General features: G+C 40.4%; 1 long non-coding RNA gene across 2 annotated transcripts; it reads right to left on the reverse strand.

Moving 5' to 3' along the window:
• Positions 1-12,528: 12,528 nt before the first annotated feature.
• LOC108032323 (uncharacterized) lies at positions 12,529-13,216 on the reverse strand. Of its 2 annotated transcripts, XR_001768603.2 has the most exons (3): positions 12,840-13,216; positions 12,688-12,776; positions 12,529-12,624 (listed from the first exon to the last, which is right to left on the reverse strand). It is a non-coding gene; the product is annotated as an uncharacterized LOC108032323 (long non-coding RNA). The 2 variants fall into 2 exon arrangements; XR_001768602.2 differs by having other exon boundaries at positions 12,529-12,776.
• Between the last annotated feature and the right edge of the window lie 8,007 nt (positions 13,217-21,223).

Raw genomic sequence — 21,223 nt, forward strand, 5'->3', positions numbered from 1 at the left:
TACGCCACAAATATGGATCTGGGTCATACATCGAAAGTTCTGCTCCATCTTGTGGATGCGGTATGCGCCTGGGAAAGAGTGGAAAAACTCTTTGTGCTGCCACACGGAAGGAGCCTTACCATTTTTTTTTTTTCTGTAGGACACATCAAAGCACGCTTCCATTAAGGAGTGGGCCATCTACATGTACGAGTATACATGGATATTTCCTCGGGCTAACAATGAGGACGAGCCCCATCTCAGCTTGCCACCGGCGGTTGGCATACTATCGACTGTAACGTTAAAAACAATGAATTATTACATGTATAAAGAGCATTTTATGTTCTTTCCTTTTGTTTCGTTTTTCGTTTGGGGAACTAACTGGGAAACTTTTGGAAAGGCAAAAGCTTACGGACCATGCGTTCAAAGGATGGTAGATGGTGGATGGATTTCCGTGGGAAGGCACTATTATATGAGTGTGCGTTTATGAGTTGTTGTATTGTGGTGTTTGGTATTGGCCCGTCAAGGTCGTGAGCCAGATAGAATGATGCAATGGTGAGACGTGTGTGTGAGTTTAGCCCCAGTCTGTCCGTGGTAAGGACGCCATCGCTAAACTGCGGAAAAGGTTAAGCGTTAACGTGTGTCTTGGTAATAGAGCAGGTTCTTGTTCTACGCTTACCCTTGGTGAAAAATAGCCTGTCTACTTGGTCTGTTACCAGTCGGAAAAGGAGGCCATAATTTGCGGAAAGAATCTGCAATGAAGCTGGAAAACGAGCAAGTGCATGGCTCGACTCTAAGGGTCTCGCCTTGGCAGCTCATAAGACCGAAGCAGTCCTGATAAGTAGCAGGCAGAAAGTGGAAACGGCCACTATTAAAATTGGAGAAGCCACCATAAAATCTCGCCCAAGCTTAAAATACTTGGGGGTCATGATCGACCACCGGCTTTCTTTCAAAGAGCATCTAGCGTACCCTAGTGGCAAGGCAGGCAGAACCGAGGCAGCAATTTCGCGAATTATGGCGAACACTCGTGGACCGAGGCAACCAGGACGTAGATTACTGGTTAGCGTTGTCACATCGACGCTGATGTACGCTGCTCCCATATGGGCCCGAGCCACAAAAAATGGGAGTTATTTGCAGGAAGGTAATTCCGTACAGAGACTGTGTGCCCTGAGGGTTCGCTGTGCGTTCCGCACGGTATCCCATGACGCGGCACTAGTTATTTCAGGAGTAATACCGATGGACCTGCTAGCAGTGGAGTCAGTGGGTATCCGCGCAGGTAGCACAGGGGTCGAAACTTTCGAATCCCTACGAAAAAGATGCAGACAACTCACCATTGCAAAGTGGCAGGAGAGGTGGGCAAATAGCAGCAAAGGACGATGGACGCATAAGGTTATCCCAGAACTGCAGAGATGGCTGGGAAGGAAGCATGGACATGTGGATTTTTACTTAACGCAACTGCTGACAGGACATGGATGCTTTAAATACTACTTGAATAGGTTTAAGCATGAACGTTATGAACACTGCCCACTCTGCGAGTCGGATAATGAAGACGCAGAGCACGTCTTTGTCTGTCCGAGATTTGAAAATGAACGTCAAGATCTGAGCATAAGGGTTGGGAGGACGCCAGCCGTTTGTAACCTGGTGGAAATTATGCTTGAATCAGAAGTAAATTGGTCCGCTGTATGTAACATGGCCACAATAGTTCTTAAAAAACTGCGCATCGCAGAAAGGCTGCGAAATTTCAATAGGATAGTATCCTAGACAGCCCTTAGGTATTCCCCCCCGGCGAAGTAAAACCTAACGACAGTACTGCCGGGGAAGCGGGGAGTGGGTGGAGTTTTTACTGGGTTAGAGTCCCAGACTTCAGTAAGCTAGCATAGCTCCGAGTTGGCTCTCGATGCTTTAAACCACCACAAACAAAAAAAAAAAAAGTTACATTAGCCTTGGCCGCGGCAAGGCACATGCCCACGTTTTCTCCGAATGAGAAGACCGATGAGCGGACCGATTACATAAAAGATAAGAGGCTCTGAACTGTTTCGCACGAAGACATTAGATGCGTGATTGCGAAAGCACTCTCAACTGCTTCACTTGCCGCGTCCTCCATCACACGGTACTGCACCAAGGCAGCTTACACCCAGCGCAATCCAATCCAACTCTGGCACTCAGATCAAGACCAAAATCACCCGTCCCTACGGGTACCTGCTGGCCCAGTCTTACAGTCCGACTTAACCATCCAAATTTTTAAATGGCGTTATTTCCGATACGTCTATAGTGCCGATATCGAGAAGATGTGTCGACAAATCTGGGTAGATCCATACGCATTTTATTCCCCAAGAGCGAGGGGTATATCCGAGATTTCGAGCTCAAGACGGTAACGTTTGGAGTCAACTGCGCGCCCTTCTTGGCTATTAGAGTTCTGCAACAGCTGCGAGCAATGTCATTCGCAATTACAAGTATGTCGATGATGTTCTGACGGGAGCTGAGTCCGCAGAGGACTCGCTATAACTTCGCTTAGCTCATTGTTCGCTATAAAGTGCCCTAGATTCCGCGGGGTTCCAACCACAAGAAATCTTAGATCATATTATAAGCGAGCATTTCTAAACAGACTTCCTCGAGATCGACACTGAAAGTACAGCCAAAACTCTCAGCGTACATTGGAAAACGATGTCTCATAAATTTTTCTTCGTCCCACCAGTTTTGATAAAGGAAATCTCGTCCTTTCCCAAATTTCCAAGTTGTGTGATTCAGAAGGCTGGCTAGCTCCATTTATTGTGTTTGCCATCTTCATGCAATAGATTTGCCTTCAGGAGCTAGGGTGGGACGATGAACTTACACTTAGCTGTGCCAAAAGTGGCGAGATTTTCTCTAAATTACTCGCTCTAGATCAAGTCCGAATTCTCAGATGGGTTTGCTTTCGCCAATAATTTCGGGTAGAATATCATGTATTCTATGACGCTTCTCAAAAGGCGTACGGTGCTGCGATCTATGTGCGCGTAGAAATGGGGCATACGACGGTAGTGTATCTTCTTAACTCCATTGTTGAACCGATTCCACGATTGTGCTTGCATAGTTAGCCAAGCCAGCATGTGGACAACTTTCGTTGACAATCGGGTTGACAAAGATTACCCAGTCTACAGAGGCAGCCAATTGGTCGCATGTGTAGTCTGAATACAATCCAGCTGACTTGGCTAGTCGTTTTGTCCAGCGATGTAGGAAACATTTGCCGTTTCCAGAAGTCCGTCTGGAGGCCGAAGAACTTGTCGCCGCTGAACGGCTTATGGTCCTTGGCACTCAGCGCAGATATTTTACGAATGAATATTGCTGATTGAGTCAAAAGCGTTCGGTGCCCGCGTCATGTTCAATTCTCTCCTTGAACCCCTTTCTAGACCAGAAAGGTCTAAGCATAACTGCTTCCAAAGATTTGCGATATGATGAAAGACATCCTATTATCCGCCAGTAAAGATAAACATTGTCTTGGTGAAGGCAGTTATTAACTCTTGCAATGTCTGCGTTATCCACAAGAAGAGATTACAAGTCCAGATGATGGGGAATTTTCCAAAAGAGCGAGTTTCTTTTTCCTGGCCGTTCACGTACACAGGGATGGACTACGCCGGCCTTCTTGACTTTAAGAATTGCACTGGAAGGGCTTGTCTCGTCAAGTTCAGTCCAATAATGGGAAAACCTTTGTCGGCGCTGCCATCCTGCTCTCCCGAGATTTTTTACAAACCGTAAAAGAGTCTGTTACTGATGCGTATAGTCATCAGCAACTCAACTGGCAATTCATTCCTCCTGGGACACCCCATATGGAAGGTCCCTGGGAAGTTTGTGTCAAGAGCTTCAAGACCTTGTTTTATAAGTCCACTGCTACACGAATGTACACGTTTGAAGAGCTCTCCACCCTCCTAGCGAAAATCCAAGCTTGTCTGAATTCCATGTCCGAGGATCCAACTGATCTCTTAGCGTTGACACCATGGTATTCTATCCATAGTGGAACCCGAAGTGAAGGGAGAATCCAAGTCCATAGTGAACCGGTCTCTACACCACCAATTCCACGCTCAATGGAAGGAAGAGTATCTTAAGGAGCTCCACAAGCGCAACAAGTGGCAATTTCCCACGGAAAATCTTCGCGTCGATGGTCATCAAGAACGACAATTTGCTTTTTTCTTTTTCAATGATTCACCGTCAGATCCATTAAAAATGGCTCCACGTCAACGCAGACAGATAGGTCGGTATCGGGGTGCATATCTAAGAGATCCGCAAAGATTTTCCTAGTAATTCCCTGCAGTAAATGTACAATTTAGAAGATAATTTTACGCTACAAATATGGATCTGGGTCATACATCGAAAGTTCTGCTCCATCTTGTGGATGCGGTATGCGCCTGGGAAAGAGTGGAAAAACTCTTTGTGCTGCCACACGGAAGGAGCCTTACCATTTTTTTTTTTTTCTGTAGGACACATCAAAGCACGCTTCCATTAAGGAGTGGGCCATCTACATGTACGAGTATACATGGATATTTCCTCGGGCTAACAATGAGGACGAGCCCCATCTCAGCTTGCCACCGGCGGTTGGCATACTATCGACTGTAACGTTAAAAACAATGAATTATTACATGTATAAAGAGCATTTTATGTTCTTTCCTTTTGTTTCGTTTTTCGTTTGGGGAACTAACTGGGAAACTTTTGGAAAGGCAAAAGCTTACGGACCATGCGTTCAAAGGATGGTAGATGGTGGATGGATTTCCGTGGGAAGGCACTATTATATGAGTGTGCGTTTATGAGTTGTTGTATTGTGGTGTTTGGTATTGGCCCGTCAAGGTCGTGAGCCAGATAGAATGATGCAATGGTGAGACGTGTGTGTGAGTTTAGCCCCAGTCTGTCCGTGGTAAGGACGCCATCGCTAAACTGCGGAAAAGGTTAAGCGTTAACGTGTGTCTTGGTAATAGAGCAGGTTCTTGTTCTACGCTTACCCTTGGTGAAAAATAGCCTGTCTACTTGGTCTGTTACCAGTCGGAAAAGGAGGCCATAATTTGCGGAAAGAATCTGCAATGAAGCTGGGAAACGAGCAAGTGCATGGCTCGACTCTAAGGGTCTCGCCTTGGCAGCTCATAAGACCGAAGCAGTCCTGATAAGTAGCAGGCAGAAAGTGGAAACGGCCACTATTAATATTGGAGAAGCCACCATAAAATCTCGCCCAAGCTTAAAATACTTGGGGGTCATGATCGACCACCGGCTTTCTTTCAAAGAGCATCTAGCGTACCCTAGTGGCAAGGCAGGCAGAACCGAGGCAGCAATTTCGCGAATTATGGCGAACACTCGTGGACCGAGGCAACCAGGACGTAGATTACTGGTTAGCGTTGTCACATCGACGCTGATGTACGCTGCTCCCATATGGGCCCGAGCCACAAAAAATGGGAGTTATTTGCAGGAAGGTAATTCCGTACAGAGACTGTGTGCCCTGAGGGTTCGCTGTGCGTTCCGCACGGTATCCCATGACGCGGCACTAGTTATTTCAGGAGTAATACCGATGGACCTGCTAGCAGTGGAGTCAGTGGGTATCCGCGCAGGTAGCACAGGGGTCGAAACTTTCGAATCCCTACGAAAAAGATGCAGACAACTCACCATTGCAAAGTGGCAGGAGAGGTGGGCAAATAGCAGCAAAGGACGATGGACGCATAAGGTTATCCCAGAACTGCAGAGATGGCTGGGAAGGAAGCATGGACATGTGGATTTTTACTTAACGCAACTGCTGACAGGACATGGATGCTTTAAATACTACTTGAATAGGTTTAAGCATGAACGTTATGAACACTGCCCACTCTGCGAGTCAGATAATGAAGACGCAGAGCACGTTTTTGTCTGTCCGAGATTTGAAAATGAACGTCAAGATCTGAGCATAAGGGTTGGGAGGACGCCAGCCGTTTGTAACCTGGTGGAAATTATGCTTGAATCAGAAGTAAATTGGGCCGCTGTATGTAACATGGCCACAATAGTTCTTAAAAAACTGCGCATCGCAGAAAGGCTGCGAAATTCCAATAGGATAGTATCCTAGACAGCCCTTAGGCATTCCCCCCCGGCGAAGTAAAACCTAACGGCAGTACTGCCGGGGAAGCGGGGAGGGGGTGGAGTTTTTACTGGGGTAGATACCCAGACTTCAGTAAGCTAGCATAGCTCCGAGTTGGCTCTCGATGCTTTAAACCACCACAAACAAAAAAAAAAAGTTACATTAGCCTTGGCCGCGGCAAGGCACATGCCCACGTTTTCTCCGAATGAGAAGACCGATGAGCGGACCGATTACATAAAAGATAAGAGGCTCTGAACTGTTTCGCACGAAGACATTAGATGCGTGATTGCGAAAGCACTCTCAACTGCTTCACTTGCCGCGTCCTCCATCACACGGTACTGCACCAAGGCAGCTTACACCCAGCGCAATCCAATCCAACTCTGGCACTCAGATCAAGGCCAAAATCACCCGTCCCTACGGGTACCTGCTGGCCCAGTCTTACAGTCCGACTTAACCATCCAAATTTTTAAATGGCGTTATTTCCGATACGTCTATAGTGCCGATATCGAGAAGATGTGTCGACAAATCTGGGTAGATCCATACGCATTTTATTCCCCAAGAGCGAGGGGTATATCCGAGATTTCGAGCTCAAGACGGTAACGTTTGGAGTCAACTGTGCGCCCTTCTTGGCTATTAGAGTTCTGCAACAGCTGCGAGCAATGTCATTCGCAATTACAAGTATGTCGATGATGTTCTGACGGGAGCTGAGTCCGCAGAGGACTCGCTATAACTTCGCTTAGCTCATTGTTCGCTATAAAGTGCCCTAGATTCCGCGGGGTTCCAACCACAAGAAATCTTAGATCATATTATAAGCGAGCATTTCTAAACAGACTTCCTCGAGATCGACACTGAAAGTACAGCCAAAACTCTCAGCGTACATTGGAAAACGATGTCTCATAAATTTTTCTTCGTCCCACCAGTTTTGATAAAGGAAATCTCGTCCTTTCCCAAATTTCCAAGTTGTGTGATTCAGAAGGCTGGCTAGCTCCATTTATTGTGTTTGCCATCTTCATGCAATAGATTTGCCTTCAGGAGCTAGGGTGGGACGATGAACTTACACTTAGCTGTGCCAAAAGTGGCGAGATTTTCTCTAAATTACTCGCTCTAGATCAAGTCCGAATTCTCAGATGGGTTTGCTTTCGCCAATAATTTCGGGTAGAATATCATGTATTCTGTGACGCTTCTCAAAAGGCGTACGGTGCTGCGATCTATGTGCGCGTAGAAATGGGGCATACGACGGTAGTGTATCTTCTTAACTCCATTGTTGAACCGATTCCACGATTGTGCTTGCATAGTTAGCCAAGCCAGCATGTGGACAACTTTCGTTGACAATCGGGTTGACAAAGATTACCCAGTCTACAGAGGCAGCCAATTGGTCGCATGTGTAGTCTGAATACAATCCAGCTGACTTGGCTAGTCGTTTTGTCCAGCGATGTAGGAAACATTTGCCGTTTCCAGAAGTCCGTCTGGAGGCCGAAGAACTTGTCGCCGCTGAACGGCTTATGGTCCTTGGCACTCAGCGCAGATATTTTACGAATGAATATTGCTGATTGAGTCAAAAGCGTTCGGTGCCCGCGTCATGTTCAATTCTCTCCTTGAACCCCTTTCTAGACCAGAAAGGTCTAAGCATAACTGCTTCCAAAGATTTGCGATATGATGAAAGACATCCTATTATCCGCCAGTAAAGATAAACATTGTCTTGGTGAAGGCAGTTATTAACTCTTGCAATGTCTGCGTTATCCACAAGAAGAGATTACAAGTCCAGATGATGGGGAATTTTCCAAAAGAGCGAGTTTCTTTTTCCTGGCCGTTCACGTACACAGGGATGGACTACGCCGGCCTTCTTGACTTTAAGAATTGCACTGGAAGGGCTTGTCTCGTCAATTCAGTCCGATAATGGGAAAACCTTTGTCGGCGCTGCCATCCTGCTCTCCCGAGATTTTTTACAAACCGTAAAAGAGTCTGTTACTGATGCGTATAGTCATCAGCAGCTCAACTGGCAATTCATTCCTCCTGGGACACCCCATATGGAAGGTCCCTGGGAAGTTTGTGTCAAGAGCTTCAAGACCTTGTTTTATAAGTCCACTGCTACACGAATGTACACGTTTGAAGAGCTCTCCACCATCCTAGCGAAAATCCAAGCTTGTCTGAATTCCATGTCCGAGGATCCAACTGATCTCTTAGCGTTGACACCATGGTATTCTATCCATAGTGGAACCCGAAGTGAAGGGAGAATCCAAGTCCATAGTGAACCGGTCTCTACACCAGCAATTCCACGCTCAATGGAAGGAAGAGTATCTTAAGGAGCTCCACAAGCGCAACAAGTGACAATTTCCCACGGAAAATCTTCGCGTCGATGGTCATCAAGAACGACAATTTGCTTTTTTCTTTTTCAATGATTCACCGTCAGATCCATTAAAAATGGCTCCACGTCAACGCAGACAGATAGGTCGGTATCGGGGTGCATATCTAAGAGATCCGCAAAGATTTTCCTAGTAATTCCCTGCAGTAAATGTACAATTTAGAAGATAATTTTACGCCACAAATATGGATCTGGGTCATACATCGAAAGTTCTGCTCCATCTTGTGGATGCGGTATGCGCCTGGGAAAGAGTGGAAAAACTCTTTGTGCTGCCACACGGAAGGAGCCTTACCACTTTTATTTTTTTTTCTGTAGGACACATCAAAGCACGCTTCCATTAAGGAGTGGGCCATCTACATGTACGAGTATACATGGATATTTCCTCGGGCTAACAATGAGGACGAGCCCCATCTCAGCTTGCCACCGGCGGTTGGCATACTATCGACTGTAACGTTAAAAACAATGAATTATTACATGTATAAAGAGCATTTTATGTTCTTTCCTTTTGTTTCGTTTTTCGTTTGGGGAACTAACTGGGAAACTTTTGGAAAGGCAAAAGCTTACGGACCATGCGTTCAACGGATGGTAGATGGTGGATGGATTTCCGTGGGAAGGCACTATTATATGAGTGTGCGTTTATGAGTTGTTGTATTGTGGTGTTTGGTATTGGCCCGTCAAGGTCGTGAGCCAGATAGAATGATGCAATGGTGAGACGTGTGTGTGAGTTTAGCCCCAGTCTGTCCGTGGTAAGGACGCCATCGCTAAACTGCGGAAAAGGTTAAGCGTTAACGTGTGTCTTGGTAATAGAGCAGGTTCTTGTTCTACGCTTACCCTTGGTGAAAAATAGCCTGTCTACTTGGTCTGTTACCAGTTGGAAAAGGAGGCCATAATTTGCTGGCTTGCTCTGATTCAGATTAAGATCAGCAGAAACTGCACCATCTTTATGTCTGAGCTGGGCTGGGTACCCTCTGCTTCCTTCACTATGTCCTGAAAAACATTGCGCCCCGATCGAATCATACCTTGTGTGTAAAGTTACTTTAGGCTTTCGGTGAGCTCTGAATCTGTTGACACTCACTGTTTTGCGAGGGTTTCGTAGCATGCCTGGTTAGAAGGATAACCACGTTCATGGTAACGAGCTCTTTTTTTTTCCGCTTAACCATTTTTCAACTATTGGGTTGAACGTTGTTAAGAGGATTAGAATAGCCCCTGGTTCAGAGTGTTCAGACAGCAGCCCACCCTCGCTGTCGGTCTAGACGAGGTTTGCAGCCTCGCAAACTGACAGCTTGGTCCCGGGGTAAACTTGGCCAACCTCGGTAGGCTTTTCCCTTATGCAAGCCACCTCTCAAATTGTTTACATTATCTTTTTCACAATTTCCACATATGTGGAAGGAATGTACTGAGGTACACTTACCTTTTTTATTTTTGAGATTATCATCAATGGTTGCTAAAGATTTTACTAAGATTTTCCTGAGTCTGGGTGCCTTAGCTTAGCGATAATCCTTTTTCGGTTTTGTATAGGCTTAGCTTTGTGCTCCCAGAAGCTTCGCTGCTGTTGTATTTAGCTCTATTAAAATAGGTTCCGCTATCGCTTTTAAGATTCGCAGGGTTGTAATCCGCCAAGCGGCTCGTGCTTTGTTTTTTCTGTTCTGCTTAGAAAAGCCTTTTTTACTGCTTCACTACAGAGTATCTATTGAGTTTCTGTTGAGAAGTTTTTGTATCATCCCCAATTGTTTTGGCTTACATTTCTTATGTTCTCTGCCGGAGGACAGTCTAGCGGTATTGTAAATTTTATGTAACGGTGGTATGAGAATTAGTGTTCGACGACAACCTTCCACGTTTCCAGCTGGTTAAGCCGGGGATCAGACATTATTGCACAGTCGAAGACTTCCATCCTATTTCTAGGGATGAAATTTGGGTCATTGCCCTAGCTGAAAAATAATAGGTTCGCAGAATCGCGAATATGTTCCAGGAAGCTTCGCTGTTATACCCTTGCAGAGGGTATAATGATTTCAGTCAGAAGTTCGCAACGCAATGAAAGAGACGTTTCCGACCCCATAAAGTTCATATATCAGCGTCACAAGACGAGTCGAAGTAGCCATGTCCGTCTGTCCGTCCGTCTGTCCGTCCGTCTGTCCGTCCGTCTGTCCGTCCGTTTCTACGCAAACTAGTCTCTCAGTTTTAAAGCTATCGAGCTGAAACTTTCCCAAAAGTCTTCTTTCTATTGCAGGTAGTATATAAGTCGGAACCAGCCGGATCGGACAACTATATCTTATAGCTCCCATATCGGGGAAAAAATTTAAAAAAAAATTATATCTTTCGTGTTTTAAACATATATCTTTCTATGCTTGGATATAACATTTTTAAATTAACTTTGAATTTCGAACTAAATTTTATCGAAATCGGACGACTATATCATATAGCTCCCAAAGGAACAATCGGAAAATTAGTGGTTAAATAATATTAAAAAATTATATCTTCGGTGTTTTTAACTTATAACCTCCTACGCTCGGTAATAACATTTTTTATTTGGTTTTAAATTTCGAATTAAATTTTATCATAGGAACAATCGAAAGATAAGTCGGAAAACATGAAAAAAATGATATCTTTGGTGTATTTTAACATATAACCTTATAAGCTTGAAAATTACATATTTTAATTAGTTTTGAATTTCGAATTACATTTTATTGAAATCGGACGACTATATCATATAGTTGTCATAGGAACGATCGGTTAATTAGTGGGAAATAATGTACAACAAATTAAAGCTTTGGGGCTCTTTAACACATTATCTTATAATATTGGGAATATAAATTATTATATTTTTAAGAATTTCGAATCCAATTTAATAAAATTATTGAATTTTTTTATAACTGCAAGCGTATACAAACTTCGGCTTGCCGAAGTTAACTTCATTTTTTGTTTTGTATTCAGCTCTATGGAAGTAAGTTCTGCAATCTCTTTTAAGATTCTTCAGGGTAGTTTTGCTACCTACACAGGGCGGTGTGTGCTTTCTTTTGACTTTTCTACTTGGGCAACCTTTATTTATTGCTTCTAACCGTTGAAAACATTCGTCGGTGGAGCATCTAAGTTTCTATGAAGAGGTTTTTTGAAGTAGCCAAAGTTGGTTTGCCTTTTTTTAATGTTTTTGGCGGAAGAACAATCTAGAGTTATTGCAAATTGTATGTACCGGTGGTTTGAGAATGAGTGTTTGAACCCCACCTTTCACACTTCCTGCTGGTTAAGCAGGGGATCTTATATTACTGCAATGACTTCCCTCCTAATTCTCGTGATACAATTTCGGTCATTACATTAGCTGCAAATAAATATGTTTAATTGAAGGAGATGTTTGTGAGTTAGTGTTCCCTCCCAGGATGACTTCCTGATACCCCATTTCCATAGAGTCCTTCTTTTTGAAACAGGGCACATCCACTATCTACCATCCGATTACAGCTCTCACAAATGAAAACACAAGCATTGTTGAAGTGCATTTCGACAAACCAAAAATAAAAAATTTACCAACTATTTTGGCTGTCGTACAACAGCAGAATATTAAGACAGCATTTATTAGCAGCCAATTCAGTGGAGTGGAATGACGAATTGGACGTGTACAAAAGCATTTTTTGCAAAAGAGCAATTAACAAGCAGTGTCTGCATTCTGGGAAGTGTTCTCAAACTTTATTAAAAATATTATTAAATTAAATACTGCCTCCAGAAATTAATTGCCCTTTTAGCGTGAACAGTTTTTGATAGACCAATTAGGTGTTAGGGGCACTAATTTTTGAGCGATATTTTTTTACCAGATTATCTAACTCCAGAACAGGTTGACGAGAGTGTTATGGGACTCAAAGCAATTGGATTTCCAAAGTGTCTACGTGCGATTTTTATAACATTCATTCATTGCATCAGTTCATGGTTTTAAAATGTATATTGTGTTGATGGTTGTCACATTGAAATGAAACCGTCAGCAGCAGAGGCAGTCGACCGCCAGAACTACAAAGGCTGGTACTCAATAGTACTATTCGCTTTCGAGCATTTGTGTAAGAGCCAACAATCTTCTGAGCTCACCTGCTCGTACTCTCCTTCCAAAGATCGATAAGTTTGGTTCGCAAGTGAAGTTAAAAACAATGAGTTATTACAAATATAAGCAGCATTTTTTGTTCATTCCTCTTGCTAAGCTTTTCGTTGTAAATGTTTTACTTTCAATTGTCAGGAAGAAGATTCCAATCTATCGCATAACAAAGTCCGTCAAATTAAGATGAGAAACTACTGGAAAATTTTTGTAACTGACCATACGTTCAACCGGTGGTAGATGGATCTCTGTGGAAAGGCACTACTTATGAACTCCAATCTGACCGTGGTAAGAACGCCTTCGCTGAACTGCGGAATAATAAGCGTTACCGCGTGTCTTGGTAAGAATGCTAGTCCTTGTTTTACTCTTACGCTTGGTATAAAGTAGCTTGTATAGTGGTGTTGATAAGCCACAGATGTTGTTACCAACAATTCATGCCTCTTGGATGACGACTACGTCTATTTTGCCTCCGATCGTTATACGCGCCCCGATCGGATAGTGCCTTGCGTGCACAGCTACTTTAGGTTCTCGGTGAGCTCTAAATCTTGTGGCACGTACCCTGTAAAGGTATCTCGTCTTCTTTCGGGGGTTTGGCCCAGCCTCGCAAACTGCTAGCTTGACCGAGGGGTAGACCTGGCCAACCTTGGTGATGGCAGCCAGTCCCTTATGCAAGCCACTTCTTTAATTGTTCACATTATCTGTCTTCACAATTTCCAGATTGTTTGTCCAGAATAGTTTGTAAGTGGCACTAAACACAGAGGTATCTCAAAATTGTCCGCGACCCCAACAACCATTGAAAATGGTTTAGCTCTCCAACTCCAACATGGGCTTTGAAACTTTCAAAAGTTTTGATAAAGGTATTAAAAAAACATCTTCAAACAGACGCAATTTAACCGACTTGACTCTGCTGATGACGTTTTTCTGATTTATTAGGGTTCTCTGTTGATCTTTTTAGATGGATCTAAAGCTATTCAAACTACAAAACACAAAACGCACTTTTCAAAAGAACGAAATTGGTGTTTTCTTTGATCCAAGACTTTGCCATCTAAACTTTTCTGTTCCATGCAGATTAATAAGGAATTAGCACTAACCCAAGCGGACTTCTGTAGTATGCGCACATTTAATGTACAAACTGTACCAAGTGCATTGGTAATATGATCACCCAGCAGACAACTGTCGCTGTGTTGGCATTTTCCACTCACAGGCCGACTTACTTGGGCAAGAAGTAGTCTATAAGAATATTGGCATCTTAACTGGCCATCCAGCATTGCCGTCTAAAGGGACTGTGCATTGATTTAATTTGTTGCCAGTGTGGTTAATAAATGCACAATTGCATTGTCGACATTTTTCCCCGCTGCTGACGAATGCCCATTAACCAGACTTAAGCTTAAGCGAAACATTCTGAATTGTCAACTGAATAACTTAAGATCTGTTGGTGTAAATAAAGTGAGCGAGAGACAAAGTAAAGAATTATTACATGGAGTGACAAAGTAAAAAATTATTAATTGGCAACCGTGACATGGTTTCACAAGGACACAAGGATGGAATCTAACTAAAAGAGATACCCGGACTACAACAGTGCTGCAACAAGCGTAAGAAAACCAGGAAACAATATGAGAACTACAAATGGAATAAGAGATGCTGAATAACTAAAAATCGGCAACCGCCCCTTTCAATGAAGCAGGAAATTGGTTGCATGAAAATAGGGAAATAATAAAAAAAACGAACTTGTAAAAAATATCAAAATTGAGGTATAAATGAAATATATCGATACCGACAATATTAAATACCCCTTTAAAAATATATATTAGGGGAATCAAAAGTTAACAAAACAACTAGAAATAGATTCAACGGAATTAGATTCCTGCGGTATAAAAATTACTGGAAGTAGGAGAAGAAGAATTTGATTTAGATACAAGTGTAATAGACACAAAAGACAACATAATGCCAGACGATGTAGCCGCCCAAAGGGCGTACATTAAAGATATTTCGAATGCAGTTCCAGAATTTGATCAGAAGAAAATTCATCTCCAACGATTAATCACGGCAATAAAATTGGTCGATATGACAAAAGGCCCATATGAAGAAATAGACATAGAGGTAATTAAATCAAAAATAATTAATTTAACCCTTTATAAGGTACAAAATGAAAGCACTATTGATGCTATGATAATTAAACTACAAAGAAGTAGCCATTGAGGTAATTAAAAAAAAAATTATTGGTTCAACCGTCTTTGAATGAACGCAGAATTGATGATCATAAATAAACAACGAAGTACCATAGTGGGCGAAACCTCAGAAGTAATAAAAGAAAAAATGCAAAAAGAATTGCAAACGCGGAAAACTAAAACAACTTTGGAAGCTAGCTCATTTTCTAATATGAATGACGCTATATCAAAATACATACACTGTAGTAATTAACAAACAAATAACCACAGTGTAATGTATACAAATAGTCGCGGTAGTTATTATAGAGGCAATGGCAGACAGATTTAAGCGTTTTGTGTGGTAAGGCCATTTGTGTGGTAAGAGTGGGAGTGGCACCTTTTTTGGTGAGTCAATAGGTATGGACGAAACAAATACATTTCAGTTAAAATTTTGGTTCTATCATAAAAAGAGTAGGCGCTACAGATTTTCGCGGATTGTGGGCGTTAGAGTAGAGTAGGCACCACGCTAAAACAAACTTGTGCTGCTTAGGAAGCCCAGGAATCTGCATGCCAAGTATGAATATTCTAGCTCTTATAGCTTCCGAGATCTCAGCGTTCATACGGATGGACAGACAGACGGACATGGCTGGATCGATCGGCTAGTGATCCTGATCAAGAATATATATACTTTATGGGGTCGAAAACGCTTCCTTCTACCAGTTATTTACTTTCCGGTGAATCTAGTATACCCTTTAATCTTCGAGTATCGGGTATAAAAAGAATCATTCTAAAGGAGCACTGGCTCATACTTTAAACGATTACCTTATGGTGTAAAATCGCACCTAATTAATTTCAAAGAATGATGACACTAGCCTTTTCAGAACTAAAACCACCACAACTTTCCTTTACATAAACGATCTAATAGTAATAGGTTGTTCCGAAAATCATATGAGTTAAAACATAAGTAACGTATTAAACCTATGTCCGAAAAACAATCCTAGCTGCATCCAGAAAAATGTTCATTTTTAATGCACGAAGTCACATTCTTAGGCCATAAATGCACAAACAAAGGAATTTTACCTGATGATAACAAATATGATACAATAACAAAATACCCCGTTCCTTGTGATTCAGATGAATCGAAACGACTAGTCGCTTTCTGCAATTAGTAAAGAAAGGCTCAAGACATTTTATTTATAATTTATATTTAACTGGTCACCTGAATGTCAAAAAGCTTTTGAATACCTGAAAAATGCATTAATTCAACCAACCCTGTTAAAATACCCAGACTTAAATAAATAATTTTGCATAACACAAGACGCCACTAAGCAAGCTTGTGGAGCAGTCTCAACTCAATCACATGATAGGGTGGATCTCCCGGTAGCACATGCCTCAAGAACATTTACGAAAGACGAAAGTAATAAATCAGGAACTGATCAAGAATTAACAGCAATACATTGGGCTATAAATCACTTCAGACCATATGTATGTATAAAACATTTCACTATTAAAACAGACCACAAACCGCTAACATATAATGAGACGTAATTGCTTAATGAGACTAGATCTAAAAGAATTTTAATTCACAGCAGTATACCTTAAGAGAAAAAAAATAATTACTTGGCAGATGCCTTATCATGAATAAGCATCAAAGAACTCGAAAGACATAAACAAACAGATTTTTAGTCACTACAAGATTACAAAATAGCCAGAATAATACAAACTGCGGAATCTCTTTGGATTTTCAAAAGCAACTGACAGCTTCTAAGCAAAAATTATTTGACGTCATTTGCAATGAGGATGTTAAGAAAGTAGTGACTTTGTATTTCTAGCATCAAATTGTTTCCTTAAAACAGGAAAAAAGATGTATGGAAGTATAAGTGTTGATGATCTATATACCAATGGAAAATAAGATAAAATAAGATTAGCAAACTTAATATGACACCGAGCGAGAAAATCTTTGAAATTATTTCAATAGATATATTCAAAAATATGGGCAATAAAATATTAATGAATGTAAGAATAGCGCTAATCAGCCAGTGACCACAATAAATAATAAAAAGACGTTACTATTGCAAAACCATGAAAAATACCATCCCAATACCAGATAAGTGTGCAAAAACAGTAGCAAGAGCTATATTCGAATCTTTTATTCTAAAGTACTTACCAATGAATACATTCATTACGAACATATGAACGGAATACAAGAATTCTGTAATCAAAAATTTATGCAAGTATCTAAAAATTTAAAAAAATATAAATCTACTGCACACCACCTCCAGACGTTAGGTACATTAGAAAGAACCCACAGAATGTTTATCGAATATATTAGATCGTACATCTCATCAGACATAAAACAACATTTTTTTCAATTTATTTATTTAAATTATAAATATATAAAAGTACAACTGCCAGCCCTTTTTGAAGTGCGTTGGTAATATGGTGGCCCTGCAGACAATGTTTTACACACAGGAGTTCACGTACCTTGGCACTGCCATTAACACCGTGAATGACGTCAGCCTCGAGATCAAGCGAAGAATCACACTTGCCAATAGGTGCTACTTTGGTCTGAGTAAGCAAATGTGCAATAGAGACCTCTCTCGCCGAACAAAATTAACACTCTACAAGACACTCATCCTACCCGTGCTATTATATGGCGCAGAAGCGTGGGTAATATCACAGACGGTTGCAGCAGCGCTTGAAGTGTTCGAGAGAAAAATTCTTCGCAAGATCTTTGGTCCCGTTCGGATTGGGACGACTTTCGTAATCGGATGTACCACGAGCTGTACGAGTTGTACGACGGGGACGTGGTCCGGCGCATCACGATACAACGTCTGCGCTGGCTCCGCCACGTTGTGCGTATAGATGAAGAATCTCTAGCTCAGAAGGTGTTTGAAGCGAGGGTCGACTACGGGCGACGACGAAGGGGACGACCAAAGCTCCGATAGATAGACCAAGTGGAGGAGAACCTGGCTGCACTGTGTATTTCCGATTGGAGAAGGCGCGCGAGGAGCAGAGGCGCGTGGAGGGAGACGCTGAGGTCGGCCAAAACCCGAATCGGGTTGTAGTGCCACCTAATAATAATAATACCTTAAGGGAAAAAATACAAACAGATTTTAAGTCACTACAAGATTACAAAATAGCCAGAATAATACAAACTGCGGAATCTCTTTGGATTTTCAAAAGCAACTGACAGCTTCTATGCAAAAATTATTTGACGTCATTTGTAATGAGGATTTTCAGAAAGTAGTGACCTTGCATTTACCAGTATCAAATTGTTTCCTTAAAACAGGAAAAAAGATGTATGGAAGAATATGTGTTGATGATCTATATACAAATGGAAAATAAGATAAAATAAGATTAGCCAACTTAATATGACACCGAGCGAGAAAATCTTTGAAATTATTTCAATAGATATATTCAAAAATAGGGGCAATAAAATATTAATGAATGTAAGAATAGCGCTTCTTAAGTCGGTGACCACAATAAATAATAAAAAAGAAAAAAAACTATTCTGTCTAGACTACATTATGATCCAATCCAAGGTGGGCATACAGGAATTACAAAAACGGTAGCGAAAATAAAAGACGTTACTATTGCAAAATCTTGAAAAATACCATCCCAATACCAGATTCGATCTTTTATTCTAAAGTACGGACCAATGAATACATTCATTAAGAAGAATACAAGAATTCAGTACTCAAAGATTAATGCAAATATCTTTTTATTGAAAACATAACATCTACTGCACACCACCACCAGATGTTAGGTACAATAGAAAGGACCCACAGAACGTTTAACGAATATATTAGATCGTACATCTCATCAGACATAAAACAACATTTTTTCCAATTTCTTTAAATTTATTTATTTAAATTATAAAGATATAAAATGTCTTTCAGCAATTTAAATTTAGATTGAGAGATAGAGATAGAAATGGTGACAAAACAGAAAAAGTCTTTTTTAGGGGATTTTTTTAATATAATAAGTAAGAAAGTATACTTTTTGCTTTACGTGTAAGAAAAAATGCGAGTTCGCGAGGAAGATACATAAAACAAATAGAGACGGGACACAAATGAAAATAAAAGGCACCACTGTTGGTTTTTATTACCAGGATAACAGTTAAAATACAAATTAAATGGTAAAGGTTGTTATAGTTATAACATTGAACGTGAACGGGCTCGTGCAGACAAAAATTGTATGAACATCGTGGGAAATTTCGGCGGTTTACAAGTTCTGCAGAATAAATAACACCTCTTATAAGATTTAATATAAAAACAAAAAAGGAAGTTAACTTCGGTAAGCCGAAGTGTGTATACCCTTGCAGTTATAAGAAATAATCAATGTTAGTAACACGATGTGAAATTTTTAAGGATTGTTGCTGACCTCAATGATTTAAAAAAAAAAAATTCATTCTTTTTTTCAGACTACTTTTTTGACATCTATATGTTAGAGTAGTCCGATTTTTATTAAATTGAATTCGAATTTTTTAAAAATATAAAAAAAATTTTTCCCAATATTATAAGATATAAGTAAAAAAGCACCAAAACTATAATTAGTTTCTTATTATTTTTCCACCAATTTTCCGATTATTATGGCAGCTATATGTTATCGTCGTTTTCATAAAACTTAATACAAAATTCAGAACTTATTAAAAAATGTTATTTCCATGCTAAGGAGATTTTAAGATAAACAAGAAAGGAAGTTAACTTTGGCAAGCCGAAGTCTGTATACCCTTGCAGTTATTAGAAATAATCAACTTTAGTAACACCATGTGAAATTTTTAGGGTTTGTGGCTGCTTTCAGTGATATTAAAAAAAAAATTATTTTATTATTTCTCTGACCGTTTCTTTGACATATATATGTTAAAGTCGTCCGATTTGTATTAATTTTTATTCAAGATTCTTAAAAATATAAAGACTTATTTTCCTAATATTATAAAATAATATGTCAAAAAACATCGAAGTTACAATTTGTTTCATATTATTTTACCACCCATAGTTGTCCGATTTTGATCAAATTAAATTCGAAATGGAGAACTAATTAAAAAATGTTATTTTCAAGCGAATGATATCAAAGATATCATTTTATTAACATTTTTTGCCGATAATTCCTATGGGAGCTTTAAGATATAGTTTTACGATCCGGCTGGTTCCAACTTATATACTACCTGCCAAAAAAAATAGGACTTTTGGGAAATTTTTAGCCCGATAGCTTTAAAACTGAGAGACTAGTTTGCCTAGAAACGGACGGAAAGACGGCAATGGTTAGTTCGAGTCGTCTAGTGATGCTGATCAAGAATATATATTTTATGGGGTCGGAAACGTGTCACTCACTGCGTTGCAAACTTCTGACTGAAATCATTATACCCTCTGCAAGGGTATAATAAGAGCGCGAGATTGCGAAAATTGGTCAAACGTAAGAGAGCACGAGAGAAAAAAATTTTCTGTCGACTGATCGTAGCTTGTGCGACACTAACAACTTCTAGCACGAACAAGTACAAAGTAAAGCAAGCAACAGAGAAAGAGAGAGAGAGAGAGAGAGTTAGAGTTAGAGAAATATAACCGATAAAGTCTACCAGAAATTTAGCAGGTTCATAGAGAGTGCAAATTACAGTTATAAAACAGAGCGGGAGAGATTGAGAGGAAGTAATAGATTTCAAACAAGTTTAGAGAGCGTAAATTACGCAAAAAAAACTAAGAGATTAAACAAATCTAGTAGAAATGTTAAAATAACTATAAACACATACCCGTTTACTGGCAGATCTATTTAGAATTACTAGCACAATTGTTAGGCTAATCTTTGTAAATAAATACACACAGAACACTAACACAAAATCACTAAAAAAAAAACACAGAGCAGAAAAGTAAATACAGCTGTTCAGAAGCGACGCTAAATCGTATGAAATAGTAAGGAATAGAAAGAATTCTGTAATAGCAACATTTATTACATCATTTGTTATCATTGACGATGACATTAAGAATATCTTCCTAAGTTCATCTCTATTTGTCTTAAGAAACAACGAGTTTTAACAAATATAATGTTTCTGGTTTTCCTTGCCCGGTGTCCCTTAAAAAAAAAATTCTAAAATTCCGATAATATTCAAATATTGCTTACATAGTCATAATTGCTTTCCCGCTTTGATGCCGAACAGCTCGATAGCTTAAGATATATATATAAAATTAATTATTTCTTGAGCGCTAGTTTAATCTTTATACCCGTTACTCGTAGAGTAAAAGGGTATACTAGAATCGTCAGAAAGTATGTAAGAGGTAAGAGGAAGCGTTTCCGACCCCATAAAGTATATAGTCGTATGTTCTTGATCAGGAGCACTAGCCGAGTCGATCTAGCCATGTCCGTCTGTTCGTCTGTCCGTCCGTCCGTATGAACGCTGAGATCTTGGGAACTATAAGAGCATGATTATTCATACTTGGCATGCAGATTCCTGGGCAAGTTTGTTTAAATCTGTAGCGCCTTAAGTTTTTATGATAGATACAAAATTTTAACTGAAATTTATTTGTCTCATCAATACCTATCGATTCATCAAAGAAAAAGGTGCCACACCCACTCTAACGCCCACAAATAGCCAGAACGCTTAAATCTGTCTG

The sequence above is a fragment of the Drosophila biarmipes genome, unplaced genomic scaffold (assembly GCF_025231255.1).
Source record: "Drosophila biarmipes strain raj3 unplaced genomic scaffold, RU_DBia_V1.1 ptg000008l, whole genome shotgun sequence".
Taxonomy (NCBI): Eukaryota; Metazoa; Arthropoda; class Insecta; order Diptera; family Drosophilidae; genus Drosophila; species Drosophila biarmipes.